This window comes from Panulirus ornatus, chromosome 1 (assembly GCF_036320965.1).
Source record: "Panulirus ornatus isolate Po-2019 chromosome 1, ASM3632096v1, whole genome shotgun sequence".
Taxonomy (NCBI): Eukaryota; Metazoa; Arthropoda; class Malacostraca; order Decapoda; family Palinuridae; genus Panulirus; species Panulirus ornatus.
Genome location: NC_092224.1, coordinates 21,101,070 through 21,126,522, shown reverse-complemented (window position 1 = coordinate 21,126,522; position 25,453 = coordinate 21,101,070). Strand labels below are relative to the sequence as shown.

The window sequence follows — 25,453 nt, the reverse complement described above, 5'->3', positions numbered from 1 at the left end:
CATTTGCTACTTTTTTACTGTAGGAGGTTTGTACACATATCTTCTATCATGTTTTTTCCGTAATATTGTGGTTTGCCATATGGTAATTACATATGTATTTGCATAAGAAAGCTGATTGTTATTGTATCAAATCAGCTTAGATTCCTGAAGGGTATAGTTATGCCTCCCCTCATCTTTCTCTTTCTCATTGAAGGAAATTCATTGTCTGCAGTTACTCATTGCCTTTATTACAGATACCTTTTTAGTTGTCCCTAATTGGCCATTCTTCAGCAGATGTACATGTTCTTTCAAACAGGGTGACTATATTGTGATGCATTCTTTAATTCCGGGCAACTAAAACTGTATCTGAAAAAGGGCTGTGATATACAACAGACAGTGAATTTCTCTCACAGGAAAAGAGAAAGATGGGAGATGAAAAACTGCAATCTTCAAGAACTTGAACTGATTTGATATAGTGTATAATAATCATCATTTTAACATAAAAGTGCATATAACAGTTAGAGAGTGTGCCAAGATATTAGGAAAAAACATGACAGTAAAAATGTGTATTATAAGAATAAGAAAAAAGGGAACTTTGGTGAAGGGGGCAAATGGGGAAGTGGTAACAGGCATTGTTGAGGCAAAGAGGAATTGGAGTGAGTACTTTGAGGGATTGTTAAAGGTATATAATGATATGGTGGCAAATATAGGGGTGTTGGGTTAGGGAGGTATGCTAAACAAGAGTCATGGCAGATAGTTTGGTGAAAAGAGAAGAGGTGGTGAAAGCCTTGCATAAGATGCAATGTGACAAGGCAGCTAGAGTTGATGCTGCATTTGGATTTCTTAAGGAATGGGGTTACTGTGTTATTGGTTGGTTTGTTAGGATTTTCAATCTAAGGACTGGTGAAATGCATGTATAGTGCCATTGGATAAAGGACAAAGGTTATTGCATGAATTACAGAAGTATGAGTTTGTTGAGTTTACTTAGTGAGTTGTTTGGAACAGTACTGATTGAAAGTGTGGTGGAATGCACAGTGGATCAGACTTGGGAGAAACAGTCTAGTTTCAGGGATGTTAGAGGATGTGTGAATCAGTTGTTTAATTTGAATAATGTGTATGAGAAATACTTTGAGAAAAAGAGGGATTTGAGTGTGACATTTATGGATCTGGAGAAAGCTTAAGGTGGGGTTGATAAGATGCTTTGTGGAAGGTGTTACGAATACATAGTGTGGGAGGAAAACTATCAGCAGCAGTGAAGATTTTTATCAACAATAAAGAGTATTTATCAAGAATAAGGTGTGTGTGCAGGTAGTTAGAGATAAGGGTGAATGGTTCCAAGTGAAGGTGAGTTAGTTGCAGGATTGTGTGGTGTTCCCATGGTTTTTTGATTTTTTCATGGTTAGGTTGGAGAGGGAGGTAAATGTAAGGGTCTTGAAGAGTTCGTTTGGATTAAGAGGGCATGAGAAGTGAGTCACTTGTTTGCTGATGACATAATTCTGGTGGCAAATACAAGGGCAACATTTATAAGTTGGTATCTTAGTTTGGAAGAGTGCCAGAAAGGAAAAAGTTGAGAGTGAGTGTGAATAAATGCAAGGTTTAGTAGTACAGAGGTCGAGGTTAGTTGGGATTTGAATTTCATTTAAGAAAACTTGGAGGAAGTGGTACCTGCAAGTGGACATGGTGGTAAATGAAACCATGGAAGCAGAGGTAAGTCAGGTGGTTGAGAGGGTGAAAGTCCCTTGACTTCTGGTACATGCATCCCCTTTGTCAACCTCTCCTCACCCATTCTCTCCACATGTCCAAACCATTTCAGCACATCCTCTTCAGCTTTCTCATCTATGCTCTTATTACCACACCTCTCTTACCCTATAATTACTTTGTTGATCAACCATCCTCACACCACACATTTTCCACAAACATTCTATTTTCAACACATTCATCCTGTTCCTTACATTCTCCTGTAAGGCCCATGCCTCACATCCATAATATGCTGTCAGGATTACTATGCCTTCAAACATACCCATTTTCAATCTCTCAGACAGTGAACTCACTTTCCACACATTCCTCAGTAATCTCACTCAGCGAAATTGCAGCTATTCTGGGCATCATGGATGATACACTTGACATTCAGCCCTCACATCACAGACTTCATCACAAAAGTAACATACAAATTAAACACCTTCAAAACTCTTAGTGGCACCAGAATTAGAAAAGAAAAAGAATCCCTTGTACAAACACTTCATCTGCTACCCTCTAACCTATACCTCACCTGCCTGGTCATCCACCCTGTCAAACAAATTCAACAGAGCTGCAAATTACATAAAACAGAGCCCTGAGAACAATCACTGATTGCTTAGAAACCACAGGGACTCATCACTTTCAAAATGAAAGAACCATAACCAAAATGATGCAAAGATTTTAATGCTACAATCCCACCTCTACATGCTTATCACTCAAATATTTGCAACACCACTGGACTCTTCCTCTTCTCATCTAAACCACTCCATAACCAACATTAACCCACAGGTAGAATGAAAAAAACTAACTGTTGCTTCACACATCAGAATTCTGCCCTTAAATACATATATATATATATATATATATATATATATATATATATATATATATATATATATATATATATATTTTTTTTTTTTTCCAAAAGAAGAAACAGAGAAAGGGGCCAGGTGAGGATATTCCCTCAAAGGCCCAGTCCTCATCCTCTGTTCTTAACGCTACCTCGCTAATGCGGGAAATGGCGATTAGTATAAAAAAAAAAAAAAAATAATATATATATATATATATATATATATATATATATATATATATATATATATATATATATATATATATATCTTTCTTTCTTTCTTTCATACTATTCGCCATTTCGCACATTAGCAAAGTAGCGTTAGGAACAGAGGACTGGGCCTTTGAGGGAATATCCTCACCTGGCCCCCTTCTCTGTTCCTTCTTTTGGGAAAAAAAAAAAAAACGAGAGGGAAGGATTTCCAGTCCCCAGCTCTCTTCCCTTTTAGTCGCCTTCTACGATATGCAGGGAATACATGGGAAGTATTCTTTCTCCCCTATCCCCAGGGATAATATATATATTCTTTTTTTTTTTTTTCATACTATTCGCCATTTCCCGCATTAGCGAGGTAGCGTTAAGAACAGAGGACTGGGCCTTTGAGGGAATATCCTCACCTGGCCTTGAAGAATGTGTGGAAGTCGAGAACATTATCTCGGAAAGCAAAAATGGGTATTTGAAGGAATAGTGGTTCCAACAATGTTGTATGGTTGCGAGGCGTGGGCTATGGATAGAGTGGTGCGCAGGAGGATGGATGTGCTGGAAATGAGATGTTTGAGGACAATGTGTGGTGTGAGGTGGTTTGATCGAGTAAGTAACGTAAGGGTAAGAGAGATGTGTGGCAATAAAAGAGCGTGGTTGAGAGAGCAGAAGAGGGTATTTTGAAATGGTTTGGGCACATGGAGAGAATGAGTGAGGAAAGATTGACCAAGAGGATATATGTGTCGGAGGTGGAGGGAACGAGGAGAAGTGGGAGACCAAATTGGAGGTGGAAAGATGGAGTGAAAAAGATTTTCAGTGATCGGGGCCTGAACATGCAGGAGGGTGAAAGGCGGGCAAGGAATAGAGTGAATTGGATCCATGTGGTATACCGGGGTTGACGTGCTGTCAGTGGATTGAATCAGGGCATGTGAAGCATCTGGGGTAAACTATGGAAAGTTGTGTGGGGCCTGGATGTGGAAAGGGAGCTGTGGTTTCGGGCATTATTGCATGACAGCTAGAGACTGAGTGTGAACGAATGGGGCCTTTGTTGTCTTTTCCTAGCGCTACCTCGCACACATGAGGGGGGAGGGGGATGGTATTCCATGTGTGGCGAGGTGGTGATGGGAATGAATAAAGGCAGACAGTGTGAATTGTGTGCATGGGTATATATGTATGTGTCTGTGTGTGTATATATATGTATACATTGAGATGTATAGGTATGTATATTTGCGTGTGTGGACGTGTATGTATATACATGTGTATGGGGGTGGGTTGGGCCATTTCTTTCGTCTGTTTCCTTGCGCTACCTCGCAAACGCGGGAGACAGCGACAAAGCAAAATAAATAAAAATAAAATATTTTTTTTTTCTTTTTTGCTTTGTCGCTGTCTCCCGCGTTTGCAAGGTAGCACAAGGAAACAGATGAAAGAAATGGCCCAACCCACCCCCATACACATGTATATACATACGTCCACACACGCAAATATACATACCTACACAGCTTTCCATGGTTTACCCCAGACGCTTCACATGCCCTGATTCAATCCACTGACAGCACGTCAACCCCGGTATACCACATGGATCCAATTCACTCTATTCCTTGCCCGCCTTTCACCCTCCTGCATGTTCAGGCCCCGATCACTGAAAATCTTTTTCACTCCATCTTTCCACCTCCAATTTGGTCTCCCACTTCTCCTCGTTCCCTCCACCTCCAACACGTATATCCTCTTGGTCAATCTTTCCTCACTCATTCTCTCCATGTGCCCAAACCATTTCAAAACACCTTCTTCTGCTCTCTCAACCACACTCTTTTTATTTCCACACATCTCTCTTACCCTTACATTACTTACTCGATCAAACCCCCTCACACCACACATTGTCCTCAAACATCTCATTTCCAGCACATCCACCCTCCTGCACACAACTCTATCCATAGCCCATGCCTCGCAACCATACAACATTGTTGGAACCACTATTCCTTCAAACATACCCATTTTTGCTTTCCGAGATAATGTTCTCGACTTCCAAACAATCTTCAAGGCTCCCAGGATTTTCGCCCCCTCCCCCACCCTATGATTCACCTCCGATTCCATGGTTCCATCCGCTGCCAGATCCACTCCCAGATATCTAAAACACTTTACTTCCTCCAGTTTTTCTCCATTCAAACTTACCTCCCAATTGACTTGACCCTCAACCCTACTGTACCTAATAACCTTGCTCTTATTCACATTTACTCTTAACTTTCTTCTTTCACACAGTTTACCAAACTCAGTCACCAGCTTCTGCAGTTTCTCACATATATATATATATATATATTTATTTTTTTTTATTATACTTTGTCGCTGTCTCCCGCGTTTGCGAGGTAGCGCAAGGAAACAGACGAAAGAAATGGCCCAACCCCCCCCCATACACATGTATATACATACGTCCACACACGCAAATATACATACCTACACAGCTTTCCATGGTTTACCCCAGACGCTTCACATGCCTTGATTCAATCCACTGACAGCACGTCAACCCCGGTATACCACATCGCTCCAATTCACTCTATTCCTTGCCCTCCTTTCACCCTCCTGCATGTTCAGGCCCCGATCACACAAAATCTTTTTCACTCCATCTTTCCACCTCCAATTTGGTCTCCCTGTTCTCCTTGTTCCCTCCACCTCCGACACATATATCCTCTTGGTCAATCTTTCCTCACTCATCCTCTCCATGTGCCCAAACCACTTCAAAACACCCTCTTCTGTTCTCTCAACCACGCTCTTTTTATTTCCACACATCTCTCTTACCCTTACGTTACTCACTCGATCAAACCACCTCACACCACACATTGTCCTCAAACATCTCATTTCCAGCACATCCATCCTCCTGCGCACAACTCTATCCATAGCCCACGCCTCGCAACCATACAACATTGTTGGAACCACTATTCCTTCAAACATACCCATTTTTGCTTTCCGAGATAATGTTCTCGACTTCCACACATTCTTCAAGGCCCCCAGAATCCCCCCAACCCCCCCCCCCCCCCCCCCCACCCCCACCCCACCCTATGATCCACTTCCGCTTCCATGGTTCCATCCGCTGCCAGATCCACTCCCAGATATCTAAAACACTTCACTTCCTCCAGTTTTTCTCCATTCAAACTCACCTCCCAATTGACTTGACCCTCAACCCTACTGTACCTAATAACCTTGCTCTTATTCACATTTACTCTTAACTTTCTTCTTCCACACACTTTACCAAACTCAGTCACCAGTTTCTTCAGTTTCTCACATGAATCAGCCACCAGCGCTGTATCATCAGCGAACAACAACTGACTCACGTCCCAAGCTTTTTCATCCCCAACAGACTTCATACTTATATACTTATATATATATATATATATCTTTTTCTTTCTTTCAAACTATTCGCCATTTCCCGCATTAGCGAGGTAGCGTTAAGAACAAGAGGACTGGGCCTTTGAGGGAATACCCTCACCTGGCCCAATTCTCTGTTCCTTCTTTTGGAAAAAAAAAAAAAAACGAGAGGGGAGGATTTCCAGCCCCCCGCTCCCTCCCCTTTTAGTCGCCTTCTACGACACGCAGGGAATACGTGGGAAGTATTCTTAATCCCCTATATATATATATATATGTGTGTGTGTGTGTGTGTGTGTCAGAGGTGGAGGGAACGAGGAGAAGTGGGAGACCAAATTGGAGGTGGAAAGATGGAGTGAAAAAGATTTTGAGTGATCGGGGCCTGAACATGCAGGAGGGTGAAAGGCGGGCAAGGAATAGAGTGAATTGGAACAATGTGGTATACTGGGGTCGACGTGCTGTCAGTGGATTCAACCAGGGCATGTGAAGCATCTGGGGTAAACCATGGAAAGTTCTGTGGGGCCTGGATGTGGAAAGGGAGCTGTGGTTTCGGTGCATTATTACATGACAGCTAGAGACTGAGTGTGAACGAATGGGTCCTTTGTTGTCTTTTCCTAGCGCTACCTCGCACACATGATGGGGGAGGGGGTTGTTATTTCATGTGTGGTGAGGTGGCGATGGGAATGGATAAAGGCAGACTATGAATTATGTACATGTGTATATATGTATATGTCTGTGTGTGTATATATATGTATACGTTGAGATGTATAGGTATGTATATTTGCGTGTGTGGATGTGTATGTATATACATGTGTATGTGGGTGGGTTGGGCCATTCTTTCGTCTGTTTCCTTGCGCTACCTCTGAAATTACCTGACAAGGACTAAACTACCACCTTTCCAACTCTGTCATACACACCCCCACCAAACATAAACCCATCAGAAGTTACACTCTCCAGTTATATATTATCTACTCTTTCACATGTGTGGGCCTGGACAACACACCACATTACAGACACCATTATAACATCACAAGACCCCTCATGCTCATGATGCAACTACACAGTGAAGACACTCTCCTGCACACACACAGACACACTCACACACACACACACACACACACACACACAACACACACACACACACACACACACACACAATATCACTATGCTTTTGGACCACTGGTCCCCACTTGTTGGAAGTGGCTAGCTTCCTGAGTGGTATGGGAGCACCATAGAAGACAGAAGGGACTCCTTGTAGTCTAAGAGAATTAGTGTTTGACCCAGAAATAGGTAGGACTAAGCTGAATTTTTCAGGATCCATCCAGAATTTTGTAAGGAATAACATATCCAAAGTTTTAGTTTCTCATGTGTCTTTTTTTTTTCTACTGTTATCTTTAGAGCAACAGTCCATTAGAGTTATCCTGCTTTTTGTGGGCTCAGCAAGACAAATTTATGGGGGGGAGGAAATTTAAAGCTGGTAAGTATGTGCCAGAATTAAAAATGGTTACGGATTGAGCCAAAATTGTAAGGTTGATTTGTAATGAAGATAACGGTGTGGTTTATTTCATATCAAAACCTTGCGGTTTATTTTTCATGAAATTTATTTACATTATTATGGTTCTGATACCCTATGTAAGTATCTTAAAAAGAAAAAATGTTTAATGAGTCAAAAACTAATGTTGTCAACCAGAGGACAGGTTGCTAGGTTATGGCATGTCTTCCTTTATGCAAAGATATCCATATTTGAGCAAATCATTTACCTTTCCTACAGCCACATGCATTTCCTCAATCTATTTGACATCCACAGCAGATGAGCTTCAACAGTTTTTGAGTGGTGGCAGACTGTTATGTAGCAGTGGGAGTCAGGGTGTGTTCTTTTGTGTGCCATCCCTACCCCAACCACTGTTGGATTTGCAGATACACTCTTTATTAGTGCTGCTAAACTTTTGCATTGCTAGGTGGGAGACTCTCCTTAAAAGAACTACTTGCAGACATTTTTGCCACCAAGCTTTTGTATGCTACATGTCTATTTGTTCAGTGTGGCAAACATTAAAGCTCCATGCACTTTGAGTAGATTTTGCTCATCTGCACTGACTAGTGCATCATAAGTGCTGGAATTTTGTGAAAATACATCCATTTGTTTAGATAAATTTGCATCCTCCTATGCCAGCTTTAGTGCTTTCACTTTTACTTGCCCATGAAGAGCTTTTGTGATGTCTCATCCCATTAGCACATGTAGAAATACAAGGTACCACTTGGTACATCCTATTACATGCTGAAGTTGTTTCTTGCTGAAAAGCATCTTTAACCTTCTGTGACACAGCCTACTACCTAGTGAGCATTCATTGCATTGCTTTGCTGAAGGCTCTTTGGATCATTATGTGAGGGAAGAGTGATATTTTGAGGTAGGACTTGAAATCCAAGCTTGCTGGCACATTGTTGGTCTTGATTAGTATACAGGAGGTCTTTGCTGAACGATGGTGCTATGTTCCTGGCAATCTGTTGTTCTAGTGGATTATTGTTTTATGAGTAATTGATTAGAAACCCATTTTATAATAGGAGTTATGCTCCTTCAAAAAATTTCCCAAATATAATTCTCATGTATGGACTATTCCCAAAATCTGTTAGCATACCATAAGTATTCCACACTCTTTCATGATGTTGATTAAACTCTGATTGAACAACTTTTGCCATTTCATAGGTAAATCAGATGATATTTATTGAATCTCACTGAGAATGCAGGTAATGAGGCATTGAGGTTGGTGTTGGTGTAGTGGGATGAGGTGAGGTGAATGGTTTGTCAAGCCTTCAAAAGTAAGTTTATTCACTTCAGTAGATGATATTCATGTTTGTTGCTGTATTTAGGTATTCTATTTCCTATTGTAACATATTCACATTGGGCAGATCTCGTTTTTATTTATTCATTTATTATACATAATCGCTGTTTCCCGTGTCAGTGTGGTAGCCCCAGGAAACAGACGATGAATGGCCCATCCACTCATATACACATATATGTGGCACATTAAGAATATGAAAATTGTTTCCTGTGAGGTGACTGTTAGTGGCTGGAATTTGATAAGAGGTTGCCAGCACTGTATTACCATAGCTTCCAATGGTAGCAGCTTATGGAATGTGACACTGGTGTTCTGGGCCTTTGTTGTACCAGCCAAGGTGACACATGCGGTACCTTCTACACTATGGAAGGTGTTGTGTCCATCAAGAGACTGGACATTAAAAAATGCTGAATGAAAGACAAATTATTCAAATTCTTTTAGATTGTAGGAAGATGCTTCATCAGCAATCATGGAAGATACATACTTTTGTATTTCCTTGTACTTTTGTGCAAAGTTGAAGTTATTTAAGATGTCAGTTTGCAGGATACATATTTTGTGATTAAGTAAAAGTCCTGTTGCAAGTAGTGGAAGTTAAATGAATGGACATGGCTTACATGGTGCAGTTGGTGCACATGCTATGGCAGTACACCTAGTAACACTAGTTTGCTCACATCCCTTAGGATTTTACATTTCATAGAATGTGTCACAGTGGGTGGCTCAAATTTATCACTTCATTTGCATCCCTGGAAAGGTATGGAGCACAATCTTAAACGGTAAGACTTTTTTTTTTTAATTGATGCTGCTGTCACAACAGCATGTTTCCTTTCATTCGCTATATCACTGCTATATCACCACCTGTTATACAAAGTAGCATGAGCTGGATCTCTAAAGCACAAAACACTGGATCATCCAGGAATGCTTGATAAATACTTTTCCTCCATGGTGTCTTGGTAGCTTCATTGTGATGTGCTTTGTCTTGTAACCATTGTGCCCATTTTTAAGTTTCATGCTTGTTTGCCTTTTTATGTGCTAGCAAGGTAGCACGGGAGGGGGGGGAGGTTCTGGGAGTGATGAAGAATGTGTGGAAGGAGAGAACATTATTTCGGAGAACAAAAATGGGTACGTTTGAAGGAATAGTAGTTCCAACAATATTATATGGTTGTGAGGCATAGGCTGTTGATAAGGTTGTACAGAGGAGGGTAGATGTGTTGGAAATGAACTGTTTGAGGACAATATGTGGTGTGAGGTGGTTTGATTGAGTAGGTAATGAAAGGGTAAGAAAGATGTGTGGAAATACAAAGAGCATGGTTGATAGAGCAGAAGAGGGTGTGTTGAAATGGTTTGGAAATGGAGAGAATGAGTGAGGAAAGATTAACAAAGAGGATATATGTGTCAGAGGTGGAGGGAACAAGGAGGAGCGGGAGACCAAATTGGAGGTGGAAGGATAGAGTGAAAAGATTTTGAGCAATTAGGGCCTGAACATACAAGTGTGTGAGAGGCTTGCAAAGAATAGAGTGAATTGGAATGATGTGGTACACTGGGGTTGACGTGCTGTCAATGGACTGAACCAGGACATGTGAAATGTCATGGGTAAACCATGGAAAGGTGTGTGGGGCCTGGATGTGGATAGGGATTTGTTGTTTTGGTGCATACACATGACAGCTAGAGACTGAGTGTGAACAAATGTGTCCTTTTTAGTCAGTTTTCCTGGTGCTACCTCGCTGAAGCTAGGGGTAGCGATTCTGTTTCCTGTGGGGTGGGGTAGTGCCAGGAATGGATGAAGGCAAGCTAGTGTGAATATGTACATGTGTATGTATGTCTACATCTGTGTATATATATATATATATATATATATATATATATATATATATATTTTTTTTTTATTTTCATTATATGCTTTGTCGCTGTCTCCCGCGTTAGCGAGGTAGCGCAAGGAAACAGACGAAAGAATGGCCCAACCCACCAACATACACATGTATATACATACACGACCACACGCAAATATACATACCTATACATCTCAACGTATACATATATATACACACACAGACATATACATATATACACATGTACATAATTCATACTGTCTGCCTTTATTCATTCCCATTGCCACCTCGCCACATATGTAATAACAACCCCCTCCCTCCTCATGTGTGCGAGGTAGTGCTAGGAAAAGACAACAAAGACCCCATTCGTTCACACTCAGTCTCTAGCTGTCATGTAATAATGCACCGAAACCACAGCTCCCTTTACTCATCCAGGCCCCACAAAACTTTCCATGGTTTACCCCAGACGCTTCACATGCCCTGGTTCAATCCATTGACAGCACGTCAGCCCCAGTATACCACATCGTTCCAATTCACTCTATTCCTTGCACGTCTTTCACCCTCTTGCATGTTCAGGCCCCGATCACTCCAAAATCTTTTTCACTCCATCTTTCCACCTCCAATTTGGTATCCCACTTCTCCTTGTTCCCTCCACCTCTGACACATATATATCCTCTTTGTCAATCTTTCCTCATTCATTCTCTCCATGTGACCAAACCATTTCAAAACATCCTCTTCTGCTCTCTCAACCACACTCCTTTTATTACCACACATCTCTCTGACCCTTTTATTACATACTCGATCAAACCACCTCACACCACATATTGTCCTCAAACATCTCATTTCCAGCACATCCACCCTCCTGCGCACAACTCTATCCATAGCCCATGCCTCACAACCATATGACATTGTTGGAACCACTATTCCTTCAAACATACCCATTTTTGCTATCCAAAATAATGTTCTCGACGTCCACACATTCTTCAACTCTCCCAGAACTTTCGCCCCCTCCCCCACCCTATGATTCACTTCCGCTTCCATATCCACTCCCAGATATCTAAAACACTTTACTTCCCCCAGTTTTTCTCCATTCAAACTTACCTCCCAGTTGACTGTCCCTCAACCCTACTGTACCTAATAACATTGCTCTTATTCACATTTACTGTCAGCTTTCTTCTTTCACACACACTTTACCAAACTCAGTCACCAGCTTCTGCAGTTTCTCACATGAATCAGCCGCCAGCACTGTATCATCAGCGAACAACAACTGACGCACTACCCAAGCTCTCTCATCCACAAAAGACTGCATACTTGCCCCTCTTTCCAAAACTCTTGCATTCACCTCCCTAACAACCCCATCCATAAACAAATTAAACAACCATGGAAACATCACACACCCCTGCCGCAAACCAACATTCACTGAGAACCAGTCACTTTCCTCTCTTCCTTCACTTACACATGCCTTACATCTTCGATAAAAACTTTTCACTGCTTCTAACAACTTGCCTCCCACACCATATATTCTTAATACCTTTCACAGAGCATCTCTATCAACTCTTATCATATGCCTTCTCCAGATCCATAAATGCTACATACAAATCCATTTGCTTTTATAAGTATTTCTCACAAACGTTCTTCAGAGCAAACACCTGATCCACACATCCTCTATCACTTCTGAAACCTCTGCTCTTCCCCAATCTGATGCTCTGTACATGCCTTCACCCTCTCAATCAATACCCTCCCATATAATTTCCCAGGAATACTCAACAAACTTATACCTCTGTAATTTGAGCACTCTCTTTTATCCCCCTTGCCTTTGTACAATGGCACTATGCAAGCATTCCTCCAATCCTCAGGCACCTCACCATGAGTCATACATACATTAAATAACCTTACCAACCAGTCAACAATACAGTCACCCTCTTTTTTAATGAATTCCACTGCAATACCATCCAAACCTGCTGCCTTGCCGCCTTTCATCTTCCGCAAAGCTTTCACTACCTCTTATCTGTTTACCAAGTCATTCTCCCTAACCCTCTCACTTTGCACACCACCACGACCAAAGCACCCTATATCTGCCACTCTTTCATCAAACACATTCAACAAACCTTCAGAATACTCACTCCATCTTCTCACATCACCACTTCTTGTTATCACCTCCCTATTATCCCCCTTCACTGAAGTTCCCATTTGTTTCCTTATCTTATGCACTTTATTTACCTCCTTTCAAAACATGTTTTTATTCCCCCTACAATTTAATGATACTCTCTCACCCCAACTCTCATTTGCCCTCTTTTTCACCTCTTGCACCTTTCTCTTGACTTCCTGCCTCTTTCTTTTATACATCTCCCAGTCACCTGCATTATTTCCCTGCAAAAATCGTCCAAATGCCTCTCTCTTCTCTTTCACCGATAATCTTACTTCTTCCTCCCACCACTCACTACCCTTTCTAATCTGCCCACCTCCCATGCTTCTCATGCCACAAGCATCCCTTGCGCAAGCCATTAATGCTTCCCTAAATGCACCCCATTACTCCCCCACTCCCCTTATGTCCTTTGTTCTCACCTTTTTCCATTCTGTGCTCAGTCTCTCCTGGTACTTCCTCACACAAGTCTCCTTCCCAAGCTCACTTTCTCTCACCACTCTCTTCACCCCAACTTTCTCTCTTCTTTTCTGAAAACCTCTGCAAATCTTCACTTAGATGCGACCAATCTAGGTATGCTAGCCTTTGGTCTTTGGACCTGAGGGTTCATGTCTAACAAGCTTTCATATAAATGCCTTTTCATTCAGGTAATCACTTTCCTGACTGATGACATATTGCAACCAGGGGGTATGTGATTGTCTCGGTAGTTTATTTCACCTGGTTATCATTCTTTTCAGAAACTTCATAAAGAGTAAAATCTTATGGGAATAAAGTCTTGTGTATAGCACTCTTGGACCAGGAAGATGACAAATTTCCTACTGCTTTTATAGAAATGAATGATATTCCATGCTGTTTTATAGACTGTAATAAAGAAAATTAGGGTGTTACTTAACAAGCAGCATTCTTTGATAAAGCTCCTTATACATAGAGTAAGGTGGGGAATTTTTATTCTGAAGGCAAAAACCTGCTTGAATACTGAAATTGCCAAACATTCTACCTGAGTGAGTTTTTTATTCTGTAAGTCACATTCTGGCATCTGATGAGCCTGCTGCTGGATCCGCTGTTGCTGTAGACTGCATGATGAAGGTAAGTGAATGTGCTTAAAATTTCACTGCCTTTGCCACATTCATCATACAATGGAGTAAGTTTCCAGATGCTAAAGATTTTATCTTAGTCTAAGATATTTATTTATTATACTTAGTCACTGTCTCCCGCATTAGCAAGGTAGCGCAAGGAAACAGACGAAAGAATGGCCCAACCCACCCACATACACATGTATATACATAAACGCTCACACATGCACATATTTATAATCCTGTATTTTAGGCTTCAGTCCTTCATGATCTGAAGAGCTTAAACAAGATTCCCAGAAGTTTTGCAAAAGATTTCTGAAACTGTTGTATTCATTGTCTGTGACCATGGTAATTCTAGTAGAAGCAAATCACTTCTTCCCAGTGTAAATGATTGTTTAGGTAACCTTGTTTTTATTCCACACGAGTATTGAAAAGTATCTAATTCAAGACACACCCCCTGTTTTACCCTCATAAAAGAAGACAGATATGCCCTTTCTGATTGACAGCTTTCTCAGATGGAGAAATCTAGTTCAAATCTTAACAGTGATGATGTGAATGCCATCTGAGATAGAATTACATTAGTAGTAATGACTTTGTTGCACCTCTCATTACCACTGTACACAGATATGGGTTATTACAGACTGTCTGGTGTGAGTTTAGTTGTGATACTATAGTAGGTGATCTTTATACCAATAAAGGTTGAATATATATTTTACCTTATGCAAAAAGCATTTTAATAGCCATAAAGTTATTCACTTCTCTTGATTTTCATATCCTCTAATATAAAGCTGACCATACTTTTTTTCCTGATGATAAAAAGCACCTGTTTGCCAAATAGCTGATACAGTTGCATGCAGCTCATGGATTATTCACTCCAAATTAGCACCCTTTCTGGAATACAACAGACACCCTTCTTCCTATCCCTAATCTTAGCTTAGTTGCAACTTTTTTCTTTTTCCAGTCAACTGGTTGGTTGGTAATGTGTTTTAGAGTCCACATCACAAACTGAGGGTACTAGTTGTAAACAAATGTATTATCTATTAGGTCATCAGTGGAGTTCATTTTGGTTAATACTCAAGGCCATTTATGTTTTTTACATTATATTTGAAAGAAGTAGATTTAGCAAAAACAGTTTGTCATGTGATCATTAAAGAACCAAGTAGAGACTGCACTTTCTTTTATGGCTCTATAACATAAATAGTTTGGTTATGATTGTGTTTTTTCAATGGTGTCATAGAGTGGGGAGAAAAGGAATTTTTGTAAGGAGGCCGTTTGACTTTCCAGAGGAACTATCTCAAAAAAGTTGAAACATGATAAGGTGGTTAAGTTGAAATATGATAAGGTGGTTAAAGTCCCCATGCACCAAAGCAAACTTGTATTAACTCTTGAAGAACATAAACATTCATTTGGAATAATTTCAAAATTTCAGCATGGGTTTTGCAATGAAGAATTAGTTTTACCTCCAATTACTCCGTTCACTTAGAAATATATCAGAAAAAGGCTGCAGTTTACCCATTCTGTGTAGGACACAGCTTTCACAGGTTTGCCCATTCCATGTAGGGCAAATCTGTCAGTTTTAAACTCTGCTAGTTGAAATGTGTATTGGTGGAGTTGCTGTGGTAACCATAGTTTGCCAAGGGTGCTGAAAGATTTATCCATATGAAAGAAAACAGCCTATCATAATTTGCTTCCCATAGTGACTACATTTGGTGCTCCATCACTCAAGTTTTAGATTACCCAATGACTTATTTGTATTGTATGAGGATGGAGTTTTACATTCGTTGGACTCACCTCTTGAACACTCTACTATCATACAACCTTTTGAATTTATGTATATTGCCTGCATTAACCATAGCCTTAGTCAATATTTTCCATTCATCCACCACTCATATACTATAAAAGCACTCTATATATCCTTATTTACAAGTTTCTTAATTTCATGGTATGTACTCTGGTTGGTCTATCCCTACATAGCTCAAAGAACTGTCCACTGCTCACTTTGTTAGTCTCTTTTAAACACTTAAAGGTTGTGATCAGGTCATCCCTTGGTCCTCTCTTTTGAAATGGGTGAATTAAATAAGATTTCTATATGGATTTTGATACAAAGAAATTCAAACAGCAGCAGACCATTGTGTCCATATGAGGCTGTTTGTGATGGTGGAAAAGTCATAACAAATTAGGGTGATAAGAGTAGAAAGGCATACAGATGTTTTAAAAAGAAAAACATGCAAATTTTCATGTCAGTTGTGGATTAGAAATAAGTTATTTATCAGAACTATCCTTAAGCGTATCTATGCTATTGCTTTCATCCAATCTAATTGGTAAATAATTTCATCTCCGTGGTGTAGCTATTAGTGTTCCCAACCGTGATTGCATTCATAGGCCACCCATGGTCAAGTGCATAGGTTGAAATCCTGGTTGTGGCAGTCGGTCCACAGTCAACCCAACTGTTCATATCCCCGTAGGGGTTGGTCAAAAAATTAGGTACCTGTGAATAAGAGCAAGGTTATTAGGTTCATCAGGGTTGAGGGAGAAGTTAGTTGGGATGTAAGTTTGAATAGAGAAAAATTAGAGGAAATGGAGTGTTTTAGATATTTGGGAGAGGACTTATCAGTGAATGGAACCATGGAAGTGGAGGTGAGTCATAGGGTGGAGGAGGGGGCAAAGGTTCTGGGAGCGATGAAGAGTGTGTGGAAAGAGAGAACATTTTCTTGGAGAACAAAAGTGGGTATGTGTAAAGGAATAGTAGTTCCAGCAATATTATATGGTAGCGAGGCATGAGCTAGAGATAGGGTTGTATGGAGAAGGGTAGATGTGTTGGAAATGAAATGTCAGGACAACATGTGGTGTAAGGTGGTTTGATCGAGTAAGTATTGAGAGGGTAAAAGAGATGTGTGGTAATAAAAAGAGTGTGGTTGAGAGAGCAGAAGAGGGTGTGTTGAAATAGTTTGGACATATGAAGAGAATGAGTGAGAAAAGGTTGACAGAGAGGATATATGTGTCAGAGGTGGAGGGAAAAAGAAGTGGGAGACCAAATTGGAGATGGAAGGATGGAGTGAAAAGATTTTGAGCAATTGGGGCCAGAACATGCAGGAGGTGAGAGGTGTGCAAGGAATAGAGTGAAATGGAACAATGTGATATACTGGGGTCAGTGTGCTCTCAAAGGACTGAATCAGGCATGTGAAACACCTGAGGTAAACTATGGGAAGGTCTGTGGTGCCTGGATGTGGATAGGGATTTGTGGTTTTGGTGTATTACACATTACAGCTAGAGACTGATTGTGAACGAATGTGGCCATTTTGTCAGTTTTCCTGGCGCTACCTCGCTGATGCAGGGGGTGGTGATGCTGTTTCCTGTGGAGCGGGATGGTGCTGGAAATGGATGAAGGTAAGCGAGTATGAATAAGTACATGTGTATATATTCCTCTGAGTCCATGGGGAATGAAACATGATAAGTTCCTGAGTGCGATTTCATGTAATAATCACATCATTAGGGGAGATACAAGAAAGAAATATAACAGTTAGTTGATATACAATGAAGAGACGTACCTAGGAAGCCATTTGGTAAACAAATGACTACCTAAATGGCATCCTAGCTATGTCTCTTCATTGTATATCAACTGACTGTTATATTTCTTGTATCTCCCTGATGATGTGATTATTACATGAAAGTGTACATGGGAACTTATTGTGTTTCATTTCCCTGTGGACTTATAGGAATGTACTTGACCACGCACTCAATTGTGATCTTTTCCAAAATGTGTATTTATATGTATATGTCTGTGTATATGTATGCATATAGGCATGTATGTATATATGTGTGTATATGAGTGAATAGGTCTTTCTTTGTCTGTTTTCTGGCACTACCTCGCTGATGCAGTAAACACCAATCAAATATAATGAAAAAAAATAATGGCCCATCCACTCATATACACGCACACACATATATTTATTTATTTTGCTTTGTCGCTGTCTCCCGCATTTGCGAGGTAGCGCAAGGAAACAGAAGAAAGAAATGGCCCAACCCACCCCCATACACATGTATATACACACACGTCCACACACGCAAATATACATATACCTATACATCTCAATGTACACATATATATACACACACAGACACATACATATATACCCATGCACACAATTCACACTGTCTGTCTTTATTCATTCCCATCGCCACCTCGCCACACATGGAATACCATCCCCCTCCCCCCTCATGTGTGCGAGGTAGCGTTAGGAAAAGATAACAAAGGCCCCATTCGTTCACACTCAGTCTCCAGCTGTCATGCAATAATGCCCGAAACCACAGCTCCCTTTCCACATCCAGGCCCCACACAACTTTCCATGGTTTACCCCAGACGCTTCACATGCCCTGATTCAATCCACTGACAGCATGTCAACCCCGGTATACCACATGGATCCAATTCACTCTATTCCTTGCCCGCCTTTCACCCTCCTGCATGTTCAGGCCCCGATCACTGAAAATCTTTTTCACTCCATCTTTCCACCTCCAATTTGGTCTCCCACTTCTCCTCGTTCCCTCCACCTCCGACACATATATCCTCTTGGTCAATCTTTCCTCACTCATTCTCTCCATGTGCCCAAACCATTTCAAAACACCCTCTTCTGCTCTCTCAACCACGCTCTTTTTATTTCCACACATCTCTCTTACCCTTACATTACTTACTCAATCAAACCACCTCACACCTCACATTGTCCTCAAACATCTCATTTCCAGCACCTCCACCCTCCTGCGCACAACTCTATCCATAGCCCACGCCTCGCAACCATACAACATTGTTGGAACCACTATTCCTTCAAACATACCCATTTTTGCTTTCCGAGATAATGTTCTTGACTTCCACACATTCTTCAGTGCTCCCAGGATTTTCGCCCCCTCCCCCACCCTATGATTCACTTCCGCTTCCATGGTTCCATCCGCTGCCAGATCCACTCCCAGATATCTAAAACACTTCACTTCCTCCAGTTTTTCTCCATTCAAACTTACCTCCCAATTGACTTGACCCTCAACCCTACTGTACCTAATAACCTTGCTCTTATTCACATTTACTCTTAACTTTCTTCTTTCTTAACTTTCTTCTTTCACACACTTTACCAAACTCAGTCACCAGCTTCTGCAGTTTCTCACATGAATCAGCCACCAGCACTGTATCATCAGCGAACAACAACTGACTCACTTCCCAAGCTCTCTCATCCCCAACAGACTTCATACTTGCCCCTCTTTCCAAAACTCTTGCATTCACCTCCCTAACAACCCCATCCATAAACAAATTAAACAACCATGGAGACATCACACACCCCTGCCGCAAACCTACATTCACTGAGAACCAATCACTTTCCTCTCTTCCTACACCGATAAAAACTTTTCACTGCTTCTAACAACTTGCCTCCCACACCATATATTCTTAATACCTTCCACAGAGCATCTCTATCAAATCTATCATATGCCTTCTCCAGATCCATAAATGCTGCATACAAATCCATTTGCTTTTCTAAGTATTTCTCACATACATTCTTCAAAGCAAACACCAGGAGAAAAAAAAAAAAGGGGGGGGGGGGGCCACATTCTCTTGCACTTAGTCTATTCTAACTGTCATGTGTAATGCACCGAAACCACAGCTCCCTATCCATATCAGATGGTCTTTTTTAGGGCTTCAGTTGCCCATGCCATTTCAGCTAACAGAAAAAATGCTTTCTCCTGTTGAAGAAAAAGTACTTAGCCTCATTGGAGTTAAAATATTTGCCCATGAGTTTGTATCCATTGCTACGAGTGAAGTCTGACAAATTAAGCCTTAAGTAGCTTGTTAGACTTTGCTTTTCTAGTATTTTGATGATTATGAATACCAGTCTCAAATAAACTGAACCTTCTCTTTTCTAAGCCAAATAAATTTTAAGTAATTTAGTTGGCTCATATAGGATTTGTTTTTCAGTCCTGGAACTATTTTGATGGTTTGATGTTGTGTTCTTTCCAATTTGTCCATGTCTTTCTTTAAGGAGGGTGATTAAGTTGAACATAATTTCATAATGGGTATATACCAATGAATTGTGAAGTGAGGATGATTTCCCTTGACTTCAATTCAGAAGCCTTACCCATGAATCCAAGAATTTTGATTGCCCATTTTATTGTTTGTGTGCACAGCTTACTTGGCTTTAGTTTAGCAGGGATTATTACAGAAAAGTCTTTTTTCCTCATTTACCTTTTATAGTTCAACAGAAATTGTACTGTAACTTGTATTCTCATTTTTACCACTAATATGTTAAACTTTACACTTCTTGTTATTGAAATCCATTTGCCACCAATGAGCCCATTCCATCAACTTGCCTTTGTCAGTTTGAAGCTGCAGATGTTCATTTTCAGGTGTAGGTTTATTTCCCAGTTTATGTATGTACTTGTGCATGTGGGTGGGTTGGGCCATTTCTTGTCTGTTTCCTTGCACTACCTTGCTAATGCGGGGGACGGTGATTAAGTAATATAAAATATATAAAAATTTATAGTATTTTTCTTTATTATCATACTTAATCGCTGTTTCCTGTGTCAGCATGGTAGCACCAGGAAACAGACGAAGAAGCCCATCCACTTGTATACACAAATATATACATAAACGCCCATACATGCACATATACATATACATATCAACATATACAATTTTTTTTTTTTTTTTTTTTTTTTTTTTTTTTTTTTGCTTTGTCGCTGTCTCCCGCGTTTGCGAGGTAGCGCAAGGAAACAGACGAAAGAAATGGCCCAACCCACCCCCATACACATGTATATACATACGTCCACACACGCAAATATACATACCTACACAGCTTTCCATGGTTTACCCCAGACACTTCACATGCCTTGATTCAATCCACTGACAGCACGTCAACCCCGGTATACCACATCGCTCCAATTCACTCTATTCCTTGCCCTCCTTTCACCCTCGTGCATGTTCAGGCCCCGATCACACAAAATCTTTTTCACTCCATCTTTCCACCTCCAATTTGGTCTCCCTCTTCTCCTCGTTCCCTCCACCTCCGACACATATATTCTCTTGGTCAATCCTTCCTCACTCATTCTCTCCATGTGCCCGAACCATTTCAAAACACCCTCTTCTGCTCTCTCAACCACGCTCTTTTTATTTCCACACATCTCTCTTACCCTTACGTTACTTACTCGAGCAAACCACCTCACACCACACATTGTCCTCAAACATCTCATTTCCAGCACATCCATCCTCCTGCGCACAACTCTATCCATAGCCCACGCCTCGCAACCATACAACATTGTTGGAACCACTATTCCTTCAAACATACACATATATGTACATATACATAAATACACATGTACATATTCATACTTGCTTGTCTTCATCCATTCCTGGTGCTACCCTGCCCCACAGGAAACAGCATCGCTATCCCCTTTTTCAGCGAATTAGCGCCAGGAAAACAGACAAAAAAGGCCACATTCATTCACACTCAATCTCTAGCTGTCATGTGTAATGCACCAAAACCACAGCTCCCTATCCACATAGACCTATCCATGGTTTACCCCAGATGTTTCACATGCCCTGGTTTAGTCCATTGACTGCATGTCAACCCCGGTATACCACATTGTTCCAATTCACTCTGTTCCTTGCATGCCTCTTACCCTCCTGTATGTTCAGGCCCTGATCACTCAAAATCTTTTCACTCCATCCTTGTACCTCCAATTTGGTCTTTCGCTTCTCCTTGTTCCCTCTACCTCTGATACATATATCTTCTTTGTCAATCTCTCCTCACTCATTCTCTCTGTATGTCCAAACCATTTTAACACACCCTCTTCTGCTCAACCACACTCTTTATATTTTCACACATCTCTCTTACCCTTTGTTTACTTACTCTATCAGACCAACTCAAGCATTTCATTTCCCATACATTTACCCTTCTCCATACAACCCAATCTATAACCCATGCCTTTCAACCATATAACAGTTTAATATCATCAGTAATTTTTGGTATCTTACAAAACAGCCCATTTTGCAGTATATATGAGTAAGAGATCTCGTTCTGGGACACAGTCTTGTGGCACAACACTTGTTATGTCTAACTAATATGAAGCATGACCATTGATCGCTACTCTTTGTTTATGATTAGTCACCCAATTTCTGTTGTGGTATAACCCCATCTGTATGATCAGTAGATCATATGTAAAGTGTTGGGAAGAGTATTTGTTAACTTGAGAGCATACAATTCCAATAGCAGCCTTGAAACCGCACATGGGATGTCTGAAGATTTAATGCATAATCTCTATACCCACCATCTCTACCGCCACTTAGAACCAGCCACATAAGTAAGATGATATTGAATTGATTTTTGCATTGTTTTGTAGTTGCTTGTGTATGTTTTATACTCTTGATTGTGAACATTTGCATTATAGGTAACTTTGGTCTTAAAACAAATTGGTTTGTTTATCAGTAGGTGCAGTGTAAACAGTTGCACAGTACCCCCTTTTCTCCATTGTCTTTTGGGGTGAAATTGTAATTGTTTCTGTAGCATGTAGGTGGTATTATATTCATATATTTTTGTCGTTTTAAAGTTTTTTAAGATGTGTTACATGTAATCTGCAGGAATGTCTCAATTTCTCAATTTAGATTTTCACCATTTCATTTTCCCTAGCTGCACTGGGGAGAGGAGGTGCATGTTGTGCCACAGCATGAGTTAAGCGACACTTTTTTAACATCACCCTTTTTAGACGAGGATTACAACTGAAAATTGCAAAAATCGGAGGCTTAGAATAGGAGCATACTAGGCATTTTTTTTCATTTTCTGCATTAGCAAGGAAGGGCCAGGAACAGATTAAGAAAGGGTTGCATTCTTTTTTGTCCATTCTCCTGCTGTTTTGTGCAATGCACTGATACCACAGCCCCTTGTCCACAACCAGGTGCTGGAGACCTTTCCATGATTTCAGCTGACCACTTCACATGCCATGGTTCAGTCCATTAATAGCACATCGACCCCTGTAAGCCACATCGTAAGAATTAACTATTCCTTGCATGCCTTTCACCCTCCTTCACATTGAGGCCCCCATCACTCAAAATCTCTTTCACTCTATCCTTTCATCTCCTTGGTCTCCCCATTCTTGTCTCAAACAGTGCTGACACATATATCCTTTTTGTCAACCTCTTTTCACACGTTCTCTTAATATGTCCAACCGTTTCAGCACACCCTCTTCAGCTTTCCCACCCATACTCTTCTTATCTCAACATCTCTGTCTTACCATTTTATTAACCTACTTAATCACACTACCTCACACCCATAGTCTTCAAATATTTCAGTTCCAACACATGCACCCTCCTGTGCACATCCTCATCTATAGCCCATGCCTTGCATCCGTACAACATTGAAACATACCCATTTGTGCTCTCCCAGATAATGACCTCCCTTTCCACACATTCTTCAATATTCCTAGAACCATTGCCCCCTCACTCAATGTATGGCTCACTTTTGCTTCCATGATCCCAGTTGCTGCCATGTCTACACTTACGTATTTAAATGACTTCACTTTCCTCCAGTTTTCTCATTGCAAACTCACACCCCAACTAACTTGTCCCTCTACCACGCTAAACCTAATAACCTTGCTTTTATTCACATTTATTCTCAACACATTTTGTTCATGTCTCACCCTGCTTCTCTTGGTGACTTTGTTATTACACCCTTAGGGCTAGAAGAGAAGTTTAGGCACTGCCCAACTACATCAGGGCAATAATAGTTTTTTAAAAATAGACAAACACTTAAGGTATGCTGGGGTTTAGAAATAGACAAACACTTAAGGTGTACTGGGGTTTTACTTTTTTAAACAGTTGGGAACCCTCTTGCCTCCGGGAAACACTGCACTGTAGTTGCCCTCTGCTACTGGCCTGTCAAGGGATAGGCACAAAAGGCTAAGAAGTGGCACTAGAGTCAACCTGTCATTTCAGGAAGTAAAGGGGGTGAGTGATTTAGGGCGATGGCAGTGAATGTAAATGGAATGATTGGTGAGAGTAAAAGGCAGGAGCTTGTTGAGAAATTTAAAAGAAATAGTTTGGATGTGCTGGGTTCAGGGAAACCCATATTCTTGGAGTTGGTGTATGGAATAAAATGAAAATGATGAATGCAAGTTATGTGAGGTCTTAGAAGGAGTGGTGTGGATGGGAATGAATACAAATTATCAGGGAGGAGGGAAAGAAGGATGTGCAAAATTATTAGGGAAGAGGGAAAGTAAGATGTCCAATTGAGTTATCTCTGTGAGTATGAAAGGGTGTCAGAGCATGGATAGATTGGATTGAGAATCATGTGGGTGAAAGGAAAAGTTGGAATTGTGAAGAATGCATGGGTATGTATATATGTGCTTGTGAATATGAAGACTGTGCAAGGTAATGGTGAAATAAATCATTTCTGGAGAAATATGAATCATTGTATAAATAGTTTTAATAAGGAGACAAAGGTGGTTGTATTGGGTGATATGACTGTGAAGGGAGGATGTGATGAAACTGATGAGATAGCTGGAAAATGGGGAGTACCAGGAGTAAATGAGAATGAAAGTTATCTTATGGATGTCTGTGTCAAGAAAGATGACTTCCTTTTAAACACTTTTTTTCAGCACAAGATGATCCACAGGTATACATGGATGAGAAATGATGGAAGAGAAGAACAAAATGGTTTGATTGACTGTGATAATGAATGATAGGTTGAGAAAGGCTGTGCTAGATGCTTGAGTTGTGAGAGGATTCTTTGCGGACTGACCATTTCATGGTTCATGGGGTTGAGGACCAGAGAGAGGTGAAGATATTGTGAACAGAAGAATGGAGTAAAAGTGTTGGTAAGCATGAAGAATGCAAGGAGTAGGAAAGGTGGATGACAAAGTTTAAATGGAAGGACAGTAAATGTAAGATGCTGTCAAGTGTGAATTGAGATGTTTAAAATGCTTAGAGAAAGACTTAAAAGTTGCAAAAGTTAGTAGTTAGATATCAGGTTTTGACATATAAGAATAAAGAGGGAAATGCATGATGGATGGATGAGATTAGAAATACAGCAGAAGAGAAGAAAAAGGCATATAGTAGATTGCTTGAAAGGAATGTAATAGTGGAAATTCAGCAAAGGAGGTGGGAAGAATATAAGAAGTATAAGCAGAAAGTTAAGGGGTTGATGGAGGAAAGCAAAGAATGGGTACACGAAGATTTTGTAAGAAAGCTGTGGGACAAGTTTAGGGAAACTAAGAAATTGTACTGAAAGGAGATGATAAAGGAAAGAGGTAGATGTAAGAATAGAATTGTTAGTATGAGAAGTAAGGAAGGAGAGTTGCTGTATCAAAAGGAAGAAGTAAAAGGAAGATGGAAAGAGTATTTTGAAGAACTAATGAATGTGGGAGAAAGTGAGGCCACACTTGTTACATGTATGAATATGGAGGATGGAAGGAAAAGGATACAAGTGCATGGA

The 25,453-nt window shown here is 40.6% G+C and overlaps 1 protein-coding gene across 1 annotated transcript in view; it reads left to right on the top strand.

The window, feature by feature from the left end:
- LOC139757009 (uncharacterized) overlaps positions 1 to 25,453 on the top strand; it is a 438,069-nt gene that overhangs the window by 155,833 nt on the left and 256,783 nt on the right. The window lies entirely within an intron of this gene.